Source organism: Lissotriton helveticus, chromosome 6 (genome assembly GCF_964261635.1).
Source record: "Lissotriton helveticus chromosome 6, aLisHel1.1, whole genome shotgun sequence".
NCBI lineage: Eukaryota > Metazoa > Chordata > Amphibia > Caudata > Salamandridae > Lissotriton > Lissotriton helveticus.
Genome location: NC_136067.1, coordinates 1,302,945,627 through 1,302,959,784, shown reverse-complemented (window position 1 = coordinate 1,302,959,784; position 14,158 = coordinate 1,302,945,627).

Here is a 14,158-nt window from a genome sequence, read left to right as displayed (position 1 = left end):
TAACGATACATATATCCTTTTTTCTTACAGATTCAAATAATCTATACTACAAAGACCAAATGAATGATCAACAGAGACCAAATAGAAGCCAAAACAACCAAAGCAAAAGGTATAATGAGCTGAAACCAATTCTCTAATGTATTATTTTTAATAAAACTGTGGAATTTTCATATGAAGGAATAAAACAATGTAAGCAGTTAATTTCCCAACTTCAATAAAAGCATTTCGAAAAGATTTTTTAAAAAAAGAAATGAGAAAAAAAATAAGGAATACAAATATATTTAAACATAAAAAACAACCTACTTTTTCTTAACTTTTCAGATAATGTCAACTGACGAGAGCACATTACATCACTTCGAGCAAGGGAAACCGCCTCTTAAAGCATGCAGGGTACATTTATGGCACGGAGAGACTAACAGAACCACGATGTCTTTGGAGGTGTGTGCAATACTACTCAACCCATTGCACAGGCAGAACGGTTACTCTGGGTGAGTCTGTTTTAAAAACTACAGATCATAATCACTCTGCCTCTGCAATGAAGATTAAGGTAAGAGAAACTATAAATGAAATGAAGGATATTGCATTCACCTCCAATGACTCCTGTGCTTCTTTTTAAAGGGAGGTTGCACAACATGTCCCAAGTCATGTTGCCAGCACATTGCCCATTATACCCAATCTGAGACGAATCATACAACGTAAAAAACAGGTAAGTAACCCACAAAGAGTTACTCCACAAACCTTTTCTGACATTCTTATTCCTCCTGAGCTCTCTGTATCTGTTTCTAACCCACCTTTCTTACTTCATGACAACCAAAACCCTCATTAACGAATTCTCCTCTTTAGTACTCCACGAAATCTAGTTGAGTTGGAGAACAGTGATGTTTGGATGATGGATGGGACGCTTAAAAGCATGCCCCATCCTTTCACCCAAATATACACTATTCATGCCAACATTTCTAATACAGTATTTCCCTTTGTATACAGTTTGCTACCTGATAAGCAATCCTCAACTTACACTGAACTTTTAACAGTGTTAAAATCTTAAAAATCCAACAAAAATCCTAGGAAAATTATTATTGATTTTAAATTTGCAATGATTAATGTTATTTCCAAAATGTACGTGGATACCCAAATTCAAGGATGTTTTTTCCACTTTTTCCAGGCATTTTGGCGTAAGATACAAAAAACATCCTTAGTTGTGGATTATGTATCGGACAGCAAACTGCAATTCGAACTAAAAAAACTAACTGCACTTTACTTTGTTCCTCCTGAGAGTGTAGACAAGTACTACACTTCAATTACTCAATCTAACTTTTATACAACACACGAAGAAAAATTGGCACCCTTAGTAAATTATTTTGAAGACACATGGATTGGGCATCTAAGCAGGTTGGGTCGCAGGAGGAAGCCACGTTTCCATGTGGAGTGGTGGAACTGCTACTCAAGCTGTTTAGAAGGAGAAGCAAAGACAAACAATGCCATAGAGGGATGGCACAACTCCTTCAACCACACAATTGAAAAGCTCACCCTAACTTTTATCATTTTTTGGAAACTTTGAGGAAGGAGCAAAGTTTTCAAGAAATGAGAATGAGTCAAGCATTAACAGGTAGTCTGAACCCCTGAATTAGCAAAAAAATTAAAGAGATGTCTTAAAGACTATTGGCAACTTTACAACAATTTTCATTGTGTGTGGCTTCTGAGTACCTGGATAATGTTGCTCACATTCTACATTACTAATACTCACTACACTTTTACTTACCTGTTTTGCCCTAAATTGTACAACTCTATTAAATTGTCAATTTTTATTAACAGTATATAAAAGTTATAAGTTGGGTCACCGTTCCCTAGATCTAATCTTTTTTCAAGTCTTTATCTTTCAAGTCCATAAAAATATGTGTTGCAATAGCATGCTTTGTATCGTCATTCTATCTAAACACGTGACCCGACGTGGGCATACACTAACAACATGATTTGTGACATGTTACGATTTAAAATTGTAAACATTATTTACATCTATAAACCTCCCTCTTCTCTCCTTGCAATAAAAGTCACTCATGCACAATATAAATTAACTTTTAAGAGGTTTATAACCTTTGAGCAGGTCTCCCTTGCTTTTGCTCTGTCCGTCGACACTCCTCAAAATGGCTGCATTCATGGTTGACATCTACGTGTAAACGTCATATCGAACGACAAAAAAAGAAAACGGGCAATTTTTTCAACATTATTTCATAATCTTTTATTCGGTTACCACTTGTTTGCAACCATAAAAAGTACAGTTAAATGACAATAGGAAAAATAAAAATTATTATATATACAAACAAAAAAAAATTAAAAATAAGTTTTTCAGACATAAAATAACATATTATCCATCAAAAGATTGTCGAAGCTTAATGACAGATTTTAAAAATGTGGCTATACATTTTGCCGAATGAACAGTGTCCAGGAGTTGCAAAGAAAGAAATGCTTGCCGGCACGACCTAAGGCCGAGTGAACGTAGTAGCGGTAAAATCCAAATTTTTCGCGATGATTTGTAGTATGTACAGAAAAAAGTAATGTGCATTGTTGATTGGGTTGATAGTTCATCACATGGGCAGTTCATAATATCGCTCGACCAGTTCTGTTTCCGTGGAAAAGTTACCAGCCGAAAGAAAGTGTGAAAACGAAATCTTGTTAACAAGTATTTTTCAAAGTTAGACAGATAATACAGTAAATAAGGTTGGATGGTTCTGTGGGGTTGAATTAATTGAATTTGGGCATTGAGAGGTTTTACAATCTCGATTGAACTGCGGAGTGCTCTTAGATGGGCCATGGTTATTTCCTTTAGTTCTTTTCTCGAGATGTCCTCCACACTCTCGCAGGATTCATCTAGCATTCTACCAGGGTTGGCTTTTCTTTCATGGAACCTCACTGGAATCGATAATAAGATAACATCCCCTGAATGGTGTAGTTGTGTTGACCAGTATGACATCATCCTCTTTCAGGAATCCTGGTCTATGGTTCCAGTTTATCGCCTTGGGTTCCTCAATTTTCATGCCCCAGCCACCAAAAAATCTAAAGGTCGTCCTGCTGGAGGTTTGATTATTTGGGTTTGACAAGCCCTATGCTGTAAGGTGCAACAAATTAGTTCTCCTTCGAATGACATCCTGTCAGTTAAAATCACATGGGAAAATGGTCAAGGGGTGGCTATCTACAATATTTATGCAAGGGGGACAGCAGGGGACAAATATCTGAGGTAATCTCAGCTCTTGATCAGCAGCTTGAGGCACTCCCAACACAGTTGTCTACTATAGTAGGTGGAGATTTTAACACTACTTTCGAACCTCTTTGATAAGAGGATCAGTTTCTCGCTGCTGAGGAGGACAGTAAATGGGGTGTTCCCCAGCTTGAATTACCTGCTGTAAAAAGATGGTCAGCCGTAGCTATACAGCTTAAGGCCCTATGTCTAGTTAGAGGGCTTAGAGCAGCAAATGGACGCACTCCGTCTGATCGCATGGGAAAAAATACATTCGACAATGGTAGGCATTCTAGTCGTATAGATTACATCCTGGTGGACATAAGAGGGTAGCACAGTCTGATAGATATGACTGTTAAAACTAGGATGAAAGTGATCACAACCCACTTTGCATGGATTACCAAGCACAGATGGGGACTAAAGAACTGAAATCGGGGTGTGGGAAGGTCACCTTGGACATCGCCGCTTCCAATAACATGCGTCACATTAAATGGGGTAGTTTTATTGAGAACCCTGAGAAAATGGAGGTCCTTAAAAACATGTTTGTCGAAGAAGTGGCTAATTTAAATACTCACATTAACAAGCCAGACTTTCCCCAAATAATGTTTGAGGCACACATCCACTTCTTCGCAAAACTCCAAATAATTTTTAGGAAAACCATAAAACCAGATAAGGGAAACAAAAAACAACCTAAGGTGGGGTGGTATAACAATGCATCTAAATTAGCCCGCCAAAACTTGAGCATAGAAATAAGGTGCAGGAACCCCACAGGAGTGAGAAAGGCAAGGGAGACCTATAGGCTTGCCCAGAAGGTAGCAAAAAAACAGTGGGATGAGGAACAATGGCGTTATTTGAAATTAGCTTGTGGAGCAAAGGATTCAAAACAATTTTGGGCCATTATGAAATGGGATAGAGGAGGTGCAGCTGAAGCCCCCCAAAACAACGTTGCCAAACAAGAGTGGGTAGATTTCTTCAGACCACAATATGCTCGTAATCGAACTGAAGAAGATTGTCCACTACCCCCAACTATTTTTCATCAAAGCCAGCTTTTTACAATCAAAGACGTTAGCATAGCGCTAGATTGCGTGACCGGGGGAAGAGCCCCGGCATGGATGGCATCCCCGCTGACGTGTTTTTAATTGATAGATCATCTTGGTGTCAGTACTTCGAGTATCTAGCTAACTCTGTGGCTAGGGGTGCGCCAATCCCACCCTCATGGAAAGTTGCTGAAATAATTCCGGTCTTTAAAAAGGGTGACAAATCTCTACCCAGTAACTATTGACCCATTAGTCTTATAGACTCAGCCCAAAAACTCATGGGTCGTTTAGTGCAAAATAAACTGCAAACATGGTTAGAAGAACACAATATTTTGTTCCCATATAAAGCCGGCTTTCGGCCATGCACTAGTTCAATTGATCAGGGTTTTTACTTCATAGCACTTTACTGGAGGAGCGTGGCCCTAACTAAGGGGACACTTTATGCGGTCTTTGTAGACCTGAAATCGGCTTTCGATTTAGTCCCCCGTTCCAAACTTTGGAGCGTTCTCGCTGAGTCAGGGATATCCCCGGAGCTATTGACTCTTCTCGTCCGCCTGCATGAGAACAACTACGCCAGAATCAGATGGGGGATGCAGGGTGAGGTGACCGACTCATTTCCTGTCGAGCGTGGTGTTCGGCAGGGGTACATACTGGCACCCACGCTGTTTTCACTATACATCAACGGTATAGTGGATTATCTTAACCGTTCCCCCACTGATGCCCCCATTTTGGCTGGGGCCCGCGTGCCTGTTCTCATGTTTGCGGACGACACGTTGATTGTTTCCCGGACCCCGAGTGGACTCCAGAAGGCTGTGAATGCGTTCGGAGAATTTTGCCAACTGCGTGGACTTGAGATAAACACCTCAAAAACCAAGTTCATGTCCCTGAGTCAGCGGAAAACCTTCAAAGGTACAATTAATTTCAATGGAACTCCACTAGAGCAGGTAGAGGCGTTTACGTATCTGGGAATATCTCTCCAGAGTAACATGGGCTGGAAAAGTCATATTGACATGGCTGTTTTAAAATTTCACCAGCTTGCCGGTGCCTTAGCCACAAAGCACAGAGCTTCTTTTACTAAGCCAATCACACCTGCCCTAGAGATCTATAACATGAAGGTCATAAGTGCCTCTTTGTATGGTTCAGAACTTTGGGGATTCAATCATTTGAACCAACTAACAATGGCGGAGAATACATTTCGACGCTGTTTAGTCGGGGTCCCCCAAAGTACTCCTACCATCCCGCTTTTATATGATCTTGGCAGGAAAAAAATTGAGGATATAGTAGGGCTACGGCCCCTATTATATTGGAAGCGTATCTGGACAATTCCAGAATTAGTTCACTATGCCCTTGCATTAAAGGACATCATTAGGGCAGATCGCTTTCATTCTATCCAATGGCTCAAAGAGATAAGGGGCCTATTAACAAAGTTGGAGCTTGATCACCTATGGGTAGATGCAGATGCCCCAAGTTTCCCGTCAAAAACAATTCTGAAAAAAAAGTATTGGGAAATGATTTGGATGTCCACCCATAGCACCTGTGTAAACACTAATTTAACAGGACGGTTCCTTGATTTTAAATCTCGCCCACTCTGTGAAGCTTATTGGGATAACATAGAGGGTCCGCTTGACCGAAAGCTGTATTTCCAGTTTAGAACTGGAACTTTACTTGTAAAAGCTTTCAGCTATAAGTGGTCAGCTAATCGGGATAACAAATGTCATAACTGCAAAGATTTGATTGAGAACGTATCCCACATGCTGTTTGTATTTCCCCTCTATACAAGCCCTCGCAGTAAGTGACTAAAACCAACGTGCATCAATATGGGCACCCGGAGATATATTGAGGCGCTAAGGATATTGGAGACAGATTGCTCACCCTGTATAGCGATCGCTGTTGCTAAATTTCTAAGGTGGGCTTGGATTATACGCACTCGCACTTTAAACTCTATAGAAGTTAGCTAATGAACTCTAAGACACTTAAAAATATGATTGATCTTGTTTTATGTATATTTTAGCTGTTTTAAATATCCTCCTAAAAAAATGTGCTTTTTAATTCGTAGATGACAGCTACAAAGATTTAATAACTTTTTAACATTGCATTTTTTATTGCTATTTAGTATTTATAATGTTAATGTATAATGGTTGTGATTGGATGTATAATTTGCTTTTATGACATGCTGTCGAATAAAGCTTTTTGAAATTGTATTGAAAAGATGGTGTATGAACAGAATTCGGTATGTGGGCGATGTAACGGGTGTTGGTTGTCTTATTAATTTCACTGAACTGCAAGATAAATTCAATATGCCACAAACTGATTTCTTTCTTTAAGTATTTACAGATACAAAGTTATATCAATGCTTTAGGCCCCCATGCGGAATTTCAATTAAGGAGAATTCCTCTTATTGACAGCATGTTTAGGAAAACATTGATAGGACAATATTATAAAATACTTATTTTGTCATGTTCGGATGATATAGAGATATATCAATGTAAATGGTTAACAAAAATAGGTAGGGGCTTAATTGATATAGAGGAATTAATTAGATTAGCAAATAGCATTTTAATCACAGGAAGATCACGTTCACAACATTATATGGCTTTATATGATCTTTATTATACGCCCAGAGTCCAGGAAGTAGTAAGGAGACAGACTAGTGCTGTCTCTTCCCAAGACAAAAAGTTGTTTAAAAAACGATTTTCACTTTCTGTGTTTACTGTCTATGCCTGTGGTTGTTACAGTTAAAACTTGTAGTTTTAGCCTGCCTGTAATTGCATATTTTATCACCTGTGTTGTGTTTTAAATGTGTGGTTTTCCCTGCCCATGATTGCCTTCATTTAGTGTGTTGAATTGTGGGATTTGCAGTCCAACCTCTGTAGTTTGTCCCTCTCATTCCTTGGTGACAAATCTGTTTTCCCTCCAAATTTCTCCTTTGCTCTGTGCTTAGGCCTGTGTGCTCAAACAGTGCACCCTCAGCCACCATTTTGTGTTCACAAGCCAGTGAGGCCAGCACCCCTGCCCCCTCCCCCCCCCAGCAACAGGGATTTTCTACATCAGAGGGTGCTTCTGTGAGCTGTTTAAACTGTATTTACTGGGGCCTGTGCACTTCGTTTTTTGGCCAGCAGGGGGAGTAAAGCTTTATTCAAACAGTATTGTTAGATTTCGAGTTAGTGAAGCCTTTACCTGCTGAAGTCCAAAGTTGTGGATTGAGCCTGTCTGTCTCCTAGGAGATTCTGAACAGGAGCAAACAGCTTCCAACTCCCTGGCCAGCAAACCTTGTCTGAGGTTGCTGGGACCTTATATGGTGTGCTAGTGGTTGGCACATGTGTACACTGATTGGTGGTTGTATCTGGTGTTTCTATTGGGTTAGGGTTAATGTCCTCATTGGTTGGGTATTTGAGGGTTCTGATTGGTTTCTTGGTCTGTGATTCAATCATTGCAGGGTTGGGACTAGGGCTAGGGTTAGGATTTCTATTGGAAGTAGGGACTAGGGCTTCCTATGTTATTGGTTGTTGGGAGTAGGGTGGGACTAGGGCTAGGGTTAGACCTTTAATTGGAAGTAGCTATTTAGGGCTTCTGGTGTGATTGGTTATTGGACCAGTTGTGGGACTAAGGGTAGGGTTAGGCTTTCTATTGGGAGTAGGGACTAGGGCTACCTGTACCATTGGCTGCTTGGACTTGGGTTGGGACTAGTGGTAGGGCTAAGGCCTTCATTGGACGTAGAGATCAGGGGTTTTGAACTGATTGGGTGCTTGGACTAGGATTGGCTCCAAGGTCCTGGTCTCCTATTGGTTCTAGATGTTAGGGCTAGTGTTGTGATTGGATAGTGTTAGGGCTAGGGTTCCCATTGGCTGAAGGGGTCGCCTGATTACTAGGGCTACAAAAAAGGCCAGGCTTATGGCATCTCAGCCCGGGCGTCGAGGCTAAGGGTGGAGAGGACAAGGGTTGTTGCCTGTTTGGGCCTGTTCGAGACTGGTCGGGACTAGGGCCAGAAATGCTGCCCTTTTCTCATTTAACAATACCCAGCCCACACCATACACAACCATAAACAGAGCAACACACTCACACCAAATATACACCACGCACAACACTATGCACAGATTAATGTACCAGCATTGACCACCAACCCAACCAAACCACATCTACACACCCTACTATCCCAACTACCACACATATCCACCATCACCCACAAACAGTACACAACTCTATCACTAACCACTAACCAATACACTCATTACTAACACAACGCCAATCAACACCATAAATAACTACATCCCACTCAGACACACTCTCCTTGCTGTAATTACACCTAACAGTCCACCTTTTATCACTAACAAATATATAATGATCCTTTCATCAGTTGACCTAAAAAAAAAATTTTTTAAAAATCCTTCACTCTTTTATCCCTCCACTATCCTTTTTCTATCAAAATTAACAGACTAACATGTTCACTTCTCAAATTCCATATTCCATATTCAACTATACTTATATACTGCCCAAATAACTGAATAACATATCTACTACTCAAATTACGTCATATTTATACTATACTAATTTTCAACACTAATCATTTATGGGTTCCGGAGTGGCGTGCTACTCGGCAAAAAGGCGCTTCAACACCCATCAGGGGTAACAAGTGCTATATGAATGCAAATCTTTCTTCCCCTTTTATCCATCCGCTATCCTTCTCACTCCAAGTAACAGACTAATATCCACCACTGAAATTATCTCATATTTCACCATAATAATTCACCACTAATCCTTTATAGGCTCCCTGAATAGCATGCGTCAACAAGCGAGCGATAAATAAATACAAACCTTTGTCCTATTCTATCCTTCTGCTAGCATTCCAAATCCAAATAACTGACTAACCTATCCACCACTTAAAATGTACTTGCATGTTTCTCTATACTAATTCAACACTAATCCTCTGTGGGTCCCGGAGTAGCGTGCTACCCGCCGAAAAAGCGCTTCGACGCCTCGTCAGGGGTAGTAAGCGCTATATAAATGCAATTACAATACAATACAATACAATACAACAGTAGGCACCACGTGTAGCAGATGTGGAGAATTCGCAGCTGATGCACTACATATGTTTTTCTTGTGCCCAAAAATGACTAACCTATTTTTTTCTATCGAGCAATTTTTGGGTGTATTGTTGGGATGAACAGTTACCATAACAGGGGAGCTGGTATTGATAGGGGTAACGTCAGATATACTTCCTGAAGCTAGGAAAAGTTTCTTGTTCATTTGTATGGTGCTAATACGGGAACACTGACATAATATCGACTACAAAAATATAGGCATTTAAAATATCGACTCCAAAATATCGACTACAAAAATGTCGAAGTCCTATCTACAAACAGGTAAGTACAAAAATATCGAGTCAAAAATATCGTTGAAAAATATGTACTTTGTAAAAATATCGAATTTATTAAAATTAATGTAAAATTAAAAAATATTAAAAATAAATAACTAAAATATACTTAAAAATACTTAAATAACCTTAAAATTATTAAATAATTAATTTAAGTTATTAAAAAAATACATTTTTATTTGTTAAAACATATATATATTAACAGAATATTATTAAAAAATATGCAATATAATTACCGTAGCATAGCAAGAGTATTAAAATTACTATTCCCACTCCAATGAGTGCAACAGTAGGGAAAGCGTTGGATAGCGTAGCGGTAAAAATTACTATTCCAACTCCAAAGAGTTCAACAGTAGGGAAAGCGTTGGATAGCGTAGGGGTAAAAATTACTATTCCCACTCCAAAGAGTGCAACAGTAGAGAAAGCGTTGGATAGCGTAGGGGTAAAAATTACTATTCCCACTCCAAAGAGTGCAACAGTAGGGAAAACGTTGGATAGCGTAGGGGTAAAAATTACTATTCCCACTCCAGTGAGTGCAACAGTAGGGAAAGCGTTGGATAGCGTAGAGGTAAAAATTACTATTCCCACTCCAGTGAGTGCAACAGTAGGGAAAGCATAGGATAGCGTAGGGGTAAACATTACTATTCCCACTCCAGTGAGTGCAACAGTAGGGAAAGCGTTGGATAGCGTAGGGGTAAAAATTACTATTCCCACTCCAAAGAGTGCAACAGTAGAGAATGCGTTGGATAGCGTTGGGGTAAAAATTACTATTCTCACTCCAAAGAGTGCAACAGTAGGGAAAACTTTGGATAGCGTAGGGGTAAAAATTACTATTCCCACTCCAGTGGGTGCAACAGTAGGGAAAGCGTTGGATAGTGTAGAGGTAAAAATTACTATTCCCACTCCAGTGAGTGCAACAGTAGGGTAGCGTAGGGGTAAAAATTACTATTCCCACTCCAGTGGGTGCAACAGTAGGGAAAGCGTTGGATAGCGTAGGGGTAAAAATTACTATTACCACTCCAGTGGGTGCAACAGTAGGGAAAGCGTTGGATAGCGTAGAGGTAAAAATGACTATTCACACTCCAGTGAGTGCAACAGTAGGGAAAGTAAATACTTCATATATTATTTAAAAAAAATATAAATTAATATCTATAAAAAAAAATATTAAAAGTAATTACCAATTTAATATAATAGAATAATTAATCAATTAAAAATACAAATTAAAATTAAGTATTACAATTAGTTACCTATTAATACAAATTAATTACAAATTAATAATTAATTATTCACAATTAAAAATTAATTAACAATTAATTCAAATTAAATACAATTAAATAAATTGAATTATTTAATTAATTATAAATACATTACTTCCCACCCTATTCCCCTATAAACCCACAACCCACTACAGAAAATAAAATAGTCAAATTAACATAATTAGCAATTAATCAATTAAATAAAATGAATTGACAATAAAAATTTAATTATTTACCCATAAAAAATTAATTAACAATTAATTCTCAAAAAATACCAATAAATAATTTTTACATATTTAATTAATTATAAATCAATTACTTCCCACCCAATTCCCCTTTAAACCCCAAACCCGCTACAGAAAATAAATTAGTAAAATGAACATAATTAGCAATTAATCAATTAATTAAAATTAATTGCCAATTAAAATTTAATTAATTACCAAATATTAATTAATTAACAATTAATTAAAAATGAATACCAATAAATAAATTTACATATTTAATTAATTATAATTAAATTACTTCCCACCCTATTCCCCTATAAACCCACAACCCGCTACAGAATTAAATTACGCAAAAATTAAAAAAACATAATTCATTAATTAAAATAAATTAGAACATAAATACACACTTTTCACACATATATTAACATAAAAAACACTATAAAAAATTCGATATTATTAAAAATTCGATAATTTTAATAACCTATATTATATACTTTCTATATTTTTAACATCCGATATTACATTACTTACCTTAAAAACGATATTTTTGATGTCTATATTCTGTCCATTCGATATTTTGTCCATTCTATATTTTGGACTCGATATTATGTCCATTCGATATTTTCTACTCGATATTTTGACTGTTTACCGCTAATACCTGCTTGTATTACTCATGACTGGATTAGTCCTGCTTCTCCGTCGTTTGAGACATGGCGTGCTCGTTTGTTATCTATGTTTAATTTAGAAATGGCTATATATAGGACTAAAGGTCGAAAAAAAAGGGCCTTGGGAATGAAGGTCTGGGCACCAGTTAAGGACTGGATGCAAAGGGAAATTGCTTGATCATTCATTTTGTCTGTTATTTATTTCTTCATAGATGTAGTTTCATTTGGCATTTTATTATGCTATTTTCCTTTATGAAATATTTGTTGTTTTCTTCTCTGCTCTACTTGCATAAAATGGGACAAAACATTCAATAAAAATATTTTAAAAAAGTAAATCCAGGGTGGTGCTTCTGTAGGGTAAGTGCTGGATAGAGTAGGAGTAACAATTACTATTCTTACTCCAGGGGGGTGCAACAGTAGGGTGAGTTGTGGATAGTGTAGGGGTTAAAATTACTATTCTAACGCCTGGTGGGTGCAACAGTAGGGTTTGTGCTGGGTAGAATATGAGTAACAATTACTATTCTAACTCCAAGGGTGGTGCATCTGTGGGGTAAGTGCTGGATAGTGTAGGAGTAGCAATTACTATTGTAAATCCAGGGTATGTGCTGGATAGAGTAGGATTAACAATTACTATTCTAACTCCAGGGGGTGCATCTTTAGGGTACGTGCTGGATAGTGTAGATGTAACAATTACTATTCTAACTCCTGGGTGGTGCATCTTAAGGATAAGTGCTGGATAGTGTCAGAGTTACCATTACTAGTCTAACTCCAGGGTGGTGCATCTGTAGGGTAAGTGCTGGATAGTGTAGATGTAACAATTACTATTCTAACTCCTGGGTGGTGCATCTTAAGGGTAAGTGCTGGATAGTGTCAGAGTTACCATTACTAGTCTAACTCCAGGGTGGTGCATCTATAGGGTAAGTGCTGGATAGTGTAGGAGTAGCAATTACTATTCTAACTCCAGGGGGGTCCATCTTTAGAGTAAGTGTTGAATAGTGTTGGAGTTAGAATTACTATTCTAACTCCAGGGGGGTGCATCTTTAGGGTAAGTGCTGGATAGTGTAGGAGTAACAATTACTATTCTAACTCTAGGGTGGTGCTTCTGTAGGGTAAGTGCTGGATAGAGTAGAAGTAACTAATACTATTCTTACTCCAGAGGGTTGCAACAGTTGTGGATAGTGTAGGGGATAATATTAGTATTCTAACTCTGGGGTGGTGCAACAGTAGGGTAACTGCTGGATATTGTAGGGGTTTGAAGGGCGCATTAAAGTTCTGAGCCTAAGACGTGGTACTTTAACAAGCTATCTAGACTTTATTAGCCGGTTTAGCCCAGCAAAGAACGTCTATATGACTATTTAAACATTCAACAACTAAAGGGTAGTAAGTTCTAAGAAATAAAACAAAATGGTCTCCATGCTCGTTTTTATTTATATCCCCTTGTGCTTTGTGACTCCTTAGTAAGACATTTGAATGTTGCTCTGTGGTCCCTTACCTGCCCATAGAAGCAAGGAGCAATCCATTTTCTAAAATGTAGGTCACAACTTTCCTAAATATTTTTTTTTTAATTCAACAATAGCTTTAAATATTAATTCCATGTACATACCATGCGTTTCAATATAACTCTTTCACATATCAAGTTGCACCAAACCATGAACCCTTCGCATATGAGTCGAGAATCTTTCGCTTACACATATTTATTTAACGTTGTGCGTAATACTGCACCTCACAATCTTCGTTTTTACAAACACGCATGTGTTTTGCTCCTAGGCATGGTTGAACATTCTCTTTTTTTTCCTCTTTGATGTTAGCAGCCATTCCCTCCCCCTGCGGGGAGTTGCAAGGACATCTGATTGGCTCGTATTCAGAAAACAGAGTCTTTCAGTGTTTATTTTTCATTGGTTGTGAACCATTTTAGGAAGATCTATTACCAACATTCCCTTCCTGCGCGGAGTTGCTGAGACATTTTATTGGCTTTTGTGTTCTGAACTGGACCTTCCTTTGCCTAATGTTGTTTGGCTTTTTTTTTTATGTGTCGTTAAGCATTCCCTTACCATCAACATAGCTATTTTGTGACACACTTTAAATTACAATGCGTGAAAAAAACAAGTTGTGGGAATTTATTTTTCACTAAAACTTTCTACACTGCTTACGAGTTGGTGGACTGTGAAGGTAAACCAAATATTATGTATAAACTATAATAATTGTGCTGAGTTTTCTTCTCTAGTGTGGAATACTATCACTCGCATTAAATGTATAAGTCTTGTTACGCTGCTGTAAAAATATAATTGGTTTTAGAATATTTTTATTAAGTCTTTAAAAAACATCACATGGGTGACATGCAAAATCGTTTTTCAAAACTATTGTCTTACGCGT